Consider the following 8,299-nt stretch of genomic DNA (forward strand, 5'->3'; position numbering starts at 1 on the left):
TAGCCATATAGAAACAAGGCTGAGACTCATCTGAAACCTTAGCATGCGCTGCTGCAGCATTGCTCGTAATATAATATTTCATCCTCCATGTCCAACGTTTACTTGCATTGTTAGGATTTGGTGTAATACATCATTAACATTGTGAAACGGTCTCAGTTTGCATAGGTTTATGCAAATGTGACATGATGTCACTGGAGCAACTCCCAAGACGAAAGTCAGATGATGCACGTGAGGCACGTAATGTTATGCACCTGTGTGTGTTTGAGCCATCCATCCACCCCACTCCCTCCATATCCAGACTTCTCCCTTTTATTCTATGTCAGCAGCGTGTCTTGTACAGCTGGGCATGGGTTTACATTAAAATCACTGTAACAGCACAGTGCATCAGTTTCAGCTGCGAACAGGTACAATGTGCATCTGAGCTGCCAAATAATCAGAATGTGACAAGCTGGGAATGAGACTATGCTGGGTTTCCCTTCCGAAAAGGCTGTCTGACAGGAAGATAAAGTTGTGAAAATATTCTAAATATAGCGTACGGTGAAACTGATACTGATGTTTTTAGGTGGGCCTTTTATATGTGGCTGAAATACATTTTGCTGCTGACCCTGTCTGCAATAGTACATGGTTTAGTTTCCTTCATTCAGTACTCCGCCACCTCAACAAACTGGGGGCATGTCGACCACCATCTATTATACACAACAGTGCAAAGGCCTAAAGCTCAGATAAGAGGCAGTTGAGCAACTATGAGCCTGTAAAATTGACCACATCTAAAAAGAAATTATAGAAGACATCATTGTCAAGGCCAGCTAGAGCTAGGGAAACACCACCTGCGGTCAAAGATGACTCTCATGAGATGACTCACGCTGCATCTGGTTTCTTCCATAATTTTTGTTTTCACCATTCAAGGAGCAATATGTAATAGCGGTACGTCAGAAAATGAGTACCGCAGTCCAAATAGCAAGTTGGAGCTACAGACAGTTTATTGATGTGTTTGAAATCCTATTTAATATACAATCTATGGTTGAAGCGAAGTGTTTCCCCCTGCCGTCTTCTCCCAAAACTTGAGAAAGCTCTGGCAGGCTGCAGGAGCACAAGATGAGCACCAGATTGTAATTTGACATTGACACGCAATGACGAGTCCTCCACTGTAAGTTGATCAGCTGTTTATAACTGTCAGTTATATGTTGATGTAAAGCTAAGCATGTTATCCTGAAAACAAAAGCCCACTGCTCTGAAAATACACACTCTGGAGTTGGAGTTCAGTGACTGTCTGTCTTACTTACTCAGTTTACCACTATAAATATCAACTCCTTCTAAAAGATTATCAATGATTTCTTCTGACTCATAATATATTAAATAATAGAAATGTCAAAGGAGGACACATTGTTGTTTTAAAAGTCAGTATGTCAACTTAACATGTTTCCTTAATCTCTGATGACATATCATGGTCATTTTATGATTTATTTAAGTAAAGATATTACAGATTTCTCTTTTAATTGCACTTCAAACAATGCACAAAAGATTCAATATCTTTAAATTCCAAATAATTTCAGTGTATGGAGGTGCAGAGGTGGAGCTCCAGCTCATAAAAACCCCTCTCTTTCTCAAAGAAATTTTACCACTTGCAATGAGGACTCTTTATTTTAATTCTTCTTTGTTTCTGATCAGATCAGATGCTCCAGCAAATACATAGGCAACATAGGCCTATTGCGAAATGATTCACATTTAGTGGTTATGCTCATTTTTGCATCACAATTTTCACTTTCACTGAACAACAACCTATTAAAATCACGATGATGTGACTAGACTTGTGGGCCAGAGGTTATCGCATTTGGCCACATTGCAACTGGTTGTGCAGCCCTAGCGTAAATTTCCATCCCTTTCACCTAAAACTAGCCTCAGTAAGTCACATTTCAAAGGACCCAATCCTAAATGCAACTCAAACTCTCCATAGCTGCTGTATTACCTATTGCTGCTGTGGCGCCTGACAGTGTATTCAACCTCCACATGTATGACTTTTTGACATCAGCGTGAGGACATTTAAAAGCTGTGAAATCATGTCATATGTTAACAGGCATGAAGTAAGGCTTTGAGCTTTCTTTTTCAAAGCCCTCCATCTGTGCTGCCACTGTGTCTGACTCAAGAGGAATCAAGTGTAGTGCTCCTCAGTTTTTCCTGGTCCATCTCACGACTCTTCTTCACGGAATAGTCCGTGGCAAACAATGGTGCTGAACTAAGTTGCTGGCTCAAAGGCTGAATTTCTCAAGCAGGAACAGGTTGCAGGTGTTTTTATTCCTGCTGCATGACCACAGAATATTTAACCAGCACAGCCTGCGGGTCAGCACTCACAAGTCCAAAAGTTAACACTGTACTGTATATCTCCAGGCTATGTGTGCCCTGAATGGTTGATAGGAACATTAGTAACATTGTTCTGTGTCCACAAATAAAACCTTGAATGCAGCTATCACTCTGTTGTCAGTTGTGTTATGTGAAAGCCATTGTGTGCATTCATAGCTGTGTGTTGTAGGTCAACAGCGAGTTAAGATGAGATGACATCTCATCCTTTAAGAGGTTAAGTACCTTTAGTGTTTTTGTCTCTGTTATTATTCACCACTATGTCACTCTTCCTGCTTTACACAAATAAACGCTAAACACTTATTCTCATAAAACACTGCAGTTTGTTTGACAATAAATTGGATCGGATGCAAGAATGGAAAAAGTCAAGAACTGAGCATCATGGCAACATTAAATGTTTGTATGTTTGCAAAATATACAAGTACTGAGTGACTCATAGGGGACACTAAATGTCATCCTTAAAGAATATCTGCAGTGACCTAAATCATTTTCTAATTTAGTAATGTCTTATTTGAATGTATATGCTCATATGTGTCACACTATACCAACATATTCCATATAGACTATGTATTCTCCCAGCCAGCGTTTATCATACAAACATATTTTTTGTGTTTTGTCCTTATTTTATTACAATACTACAGATTACATTTGTTAGATAAACAGTTCCTATTTAATCAATTTTGGCTCTGTTTTTTAAGCTAAAATATTTGGGGCAAAGTTTTGTTTGAGGTTTTGATGAAATAAAATTCACTGAAAAAAAAAATAGTTTTAACTTAAAAAAATACTCTGCATTCCAAATTGCATACTTTGGTGTTGCCTTTTAGTATATACTGCAGCTGCCTATGCAAAGTATGTACTGTTGCATGCAGTATGCATACAAATGAGACATGCTGCTTCCTCATACCCTTGCACCTTGAACTTTGACCCTCTTGCTTTGTAATCATTACAATGAATTGTGGGTCAGAATAGCCAGAAAAGCATGTTGGCTTGCATACTACAAAATGCAGCTGGCATACTGCATTTGATATAATAAGCTCGTCGCAGAATCTATCACCAGCAATTGCTACACAATGCATGCTGGTTAGATTTGTGTCCAATTTAATCCCGACTTTCTTTTGCACACATGGCCAACGATAACCTCACAACATCAAGGCAACAGCAGTTGCTCTCCATCAGCTGCAAATGGCTCTTAATTTTTGCAACAAACATCACATGTTGTATATAATTGTAATATTCTGTGTAATTGTAACATTTAAAGCTGGATATATTAGTCTTATGTTGTGTATATACATATATAAGATGATCTATGATGTGAATGTCAACTTCCTGTATATTCTCTGAAGGCTGTTGGAAACCGTCCGACTTGACTGCAGCTTCCTGTCACCACCTCCTGCTGCGGCCGCCTGCTCTTGTCCAATTTCCAGGCGAGGTGCAGTTCATGTTGAACGAGCTATGTATCAGGACCTACTAAATCTTTTTCTGGCATACCCAATAGTATAGCAGTATGGGTACTGACTGATTTGAAAAGACAAGTTCAGGTAATTTTGTAAATATACTTTTCTAGTCAAATAAATTTGATATTAATTCATTTGTACTGGAGAAAACATGTTCAATAAGCTTGGTTCAATCATTGTTTCAGCATTTTCATAATTGTGAAAACAGGCAATCATGACTTATCTTACAGTGTATTAGAGACACAGCAAACTTTCATCATACATGTTTTCTTCAATCTATTAAAAAGAAGGGTCTCAGGGGAATTTTAACTGTCAAACAATGCATACTGGGAAGTCTGGTTGATTGAACCCTGTACAGTATATTCATTCAACTCATTATTTCAAGTCAAAAGAGTTAGTAGAACTCATGGTTATGAGTTCTGATGTGTTCTGAAAATACGTACTAGAATTTAGAATAGAATTTTTATGTTGAATTAACTTGCAAATAAATAAAACTTGGTCATTCACATTAAGGTTATGAGAAAATTAGGTGATTCTACTGAATTCCTGTATGTTTTTTTATTGGTTGAAAACACATGATCCTCAAGGAATTTTTTTAAACCATATAATAAAAAATATTTTATTTCTAATAGAAACTTACATAGTTTCTCCAATGTCACACTATTCAAGCCCTTCATACCACGAAATGAAACATTCTCTTCATTTGTTGAGTTTAACTAGCTTCATGGTGTTAAATAACTGACATATTTGAATCTATATAGTTTTCTTTAGCAGAAGATTACATGCGTATGAGTTGATCCTTCTGAATGGTAAGGTCGGAGCCGAGCAGAGCGTGGTCGTAGATTCATAACGCTGAACTTTTCAGCCTTGTAAGAAAACTTGCGTGTAAATGAAATTGGCAACAGCGCCATGAAGAGAAAGGTTGTACAAATCACAGTCGTTTAGTAAGAAATCTACCTAGCAGCCTTAAATGTCACAAACAGTATGGTATACAGTAGTACTTTATGTTAGGTAAACAAGAAATTCAATCAGCTTTCTATTATTTATCTTCAGTAGAAAACCAGATATCCTGCATATTTCTGTAGCCTGTGTGGCTTATATGACATTTACTGTATTGACTGTTGTGGAAATATTTTAGATTTTTTATATATTGTGTCAGTTTTTCTACTGCAGGGTTCGTTGGGTGAATAAGAGGAGGAAACCTGACATCTGTGAGATATTAAATTCTATTTTGATGTTGTAAACACGTCACTTAGGTGAGCTGTTTTGCAAACAAAACCTGACAAGCAGTTAGTATTACAGTTTTAATATCTGGTTATCAAGGAAGTGAAAGTTGAACAGAATATTTGATTTGTTTGTTAAATTTCATATTAAAGTCAGTTTCCTAGATTTTTCCCGACACAAAATAAACAAAAAGTGCAGAGTATAAGCTGTAACATATAAATGTGTTTTTCCATTTTATAGTAAAATTACCATAAATCCTCTATGTATATATTCACATGAGTTTAGCAGAATATTCCTTTTGCTCCTCAACCCTCTGGTGTTCATTGTGGTTAATCTTTGCTGGTGCGTTCATTTTTGTTTGTGTTTCACACCTTTTACAGTCTTACCCCAAATGCACATTTTTGTCAGCACAAACACACCTAAACCTATACCCATACTATACCTATACCTGTACCTGTACCTGTACATATACCTATACTTATACCTATATCTGCATCTACACCTATATCTATACCAAACCTGACTTATCTTTTGTGAATTTAACAAAGTTTAGCTGCCAGGAAACAAAAGGTGCCTAATGTAAATGTAAATTGAAGGTGCAACGTATCAATGTGTTTTTCAATTTTGAAGTGAAATTACCATCAAACATTGATTGCGATAGTCACATAATTGAGTCAGAATTCAAAGTTTTACTTTTGAATCTGGCTGTGGAAACAAAACTCAAATCTAAATTTAAGGATGTGGATGTGACTGTGAACCTGTAAAGGGAAGCATGATTTCCTATATTGTTGCTCTATATTCTTGGTAGGCCCACAGTATAATAACACAAGGAGCACAGAGTAAAAGGTGCAGCGTATCAATGTGTTTTTTCAATTTTAAAGTGAAATGATCACAAAACTTTGATTGTGTCAGTAGTGTATGTACATATTTAACAAGAGGCTCCGGAAACAAAACTCAAATGTAAATTGAAGGATGTGGATGTGGAAGCATGACTTCCTATATTGTTCCTCTGTATTCATGGTTCAGTAAAACTGCATGGCTTCATGGGGGTTGGCCTGTGTTTGCATGAAATCTGGCACCATTCAGCCACCGCAAACACAAACAGGCCTTTTTCTCCCTGCAGCAGCAGCAGCAGCAGCAGTCATTGACGCAGCTCATGACTTTTTCCTGCCCAAACAGGGGAATTATTCTCTCATTTTGTCAGTTTGTCAATGATGATCATTCTAATTTGGCCACAAGCTTCTTCTTTGGCTGTTTCTGTGAAAAGGTTTTCCCTCATTCACCATTAGCCATGTGAGGAAACTACTATTTTGGGACCATGCCTCACTTGTATAAAGACACACGTGTGATTGCCCTGCCTGAGCCTTATACACAAACACAATTCATCAACAGGTGTGGGGAGGAAATATTTTTTTTCTCTCTGCAGAAGGATGTTACGTTTGGAGTGTGTGGGGTAAGTGTAAGAGAACAAAAGTCGCTGGCAAGGGGGCATTCAGCCTGTAGGAGGATTTCCTCGCTCAGCAGAGGAAAGAAGAGTGTGGAGCCTTGATACAGCTGGCTGTGCACAAGCATTTGTACAGCTGAATTAATCGCACTTGTTTGTGCTTTGAAATTTTAATTTTTTTTTGAGATTTGACAATCAGAAAAGTTAAAGTCACGTGTTAGTGTCACTTTGAATTAACCCTCATATTTTAATAGTCACCTTCACAGTCTCTTTTCATGAAGAAAGAAATAATAGTGGTAGCGGGTTTTGACTTTTTTCCAACAGCACTTAGCCTATTGTGCGCTGCTTCTTAAAGGCTACAAAACTTCTCTTTTTACAATGCATGGTGGCTACAAAAGCAGAAAAAAAAGTTAAAGTACTGCATATGCATTGAAAACCATTCATGTGAAATCTTGAAATGTACTTAGAGGAAAGATTAAAGTTCCTGCTTTGGCATGCTAAGGTGTGACTTGAATTGGAGAGGAAGATAATGGGCACGGCAGATGAATCCATATTAGTAGTATGTTGATTTGTAATGGTATTTCTTTAATCTCTTTGATACCTTTCATTTGAGATTTTGGATGCTTGGCCTTGCCTTCAGCAGTATTTTATTTTTTTCTCATCTTCCAACATCATGCTTCATTCCCCTTGAAGGATGTTTTATGTAAAATATGCTTTTTGTACCGTAGAAAGACATTTAATCAAGATTAACCTTGGTATTTTAGTAGCCAGTGGTCTAGCTTTGTGAGGTTTCATAATGGAAGACAATTAAGCACTACTTTCAGTGCTGAGGATCTGCTCTTGAGGAAAAAAAAAAAACACATATATTTATAGCAAGTATTTTTTGGCAGTTTTTTAAAGGACTCACAGGGGGAAATTTCTTTTTTTTTGCTCAGTTTACCAGGAAGCATGAAAAACTGCCCAACCTACAGCCTGTAAGTTGACTTTCTGGCAACATTTAAGATTCTGTATACTAGGGTCTGATCGATACTAGATTTCTGGGGCTGATACTGTTATGAGGGAGTTAAAAAAAAAGGCTGAGCTCAATATATCAGCTGATGTATTTTGTACAGAAAATAATATCCAGGATATATAATATATACACAAACAGACGTTTATTGCAGTGATCCCTCAGAATTAGTTAACAGGCAAAGCTGTGTAATGAACGGAGGATATTTAACAAACTCAAAAAACAAATGTTTTGACTCAACAAGAAATCGTTATCATCAAACTTTTTGAATTATGACAACTTCTAATGAAATTAAGTTCAGCCAACAAACTACACTGAGTTAGGGAAATTAGCTTTTCCTCTACGATCAACTGTATTTTTATTTTCCACTCACTTAATAATTGGTTGCATTTCACAACTTTTCAGGTTGATTAGTTGTAAAAATTAATGTTGTTCCAACTATTTTTTTCACCTTTTTTAAAGGATTTTTAGATTTTCTTGACACACAATATTAAGTCGACGTAATTAGTGACATTATTTTGTCAACACAAAGTAATGTTCGCAATCAATTAATAAGAATATTTATCCTGCATTTAATTAGTAGTGCTTGGTAGTGTTTAATGTTAAATGTTATTGTCCAAAATGATATCAGGACACTGAAGCAACACAGTTTTTAAACCTATTTAATAATTATAACAACACACTACAATACATTAAAAAAAACAAAACATCAATCTATAAGTACATATTAAACCTCAATCAAGAAAAAATATCAATCACATATAAAATGCTGGACATAAAGCTAAAAAATGAAAACAGTCAACATGATGTTAT

The sequence above is a fragment of the Lutjanus erythropterus genome, chromosome 18, assembly GCF_056507025.1.
Source record: "Lutjanus erythropterus isolate fLutEry1 chromosome 18, fLutEry1.hap2, whole genome shotgun sequence".
NCBI lineage: Eukaryota > Metazoa > Chordata > Actinopteri > Lutjaniformes > Lutjanidae > Lutjanus > Lutjanus erythropterus.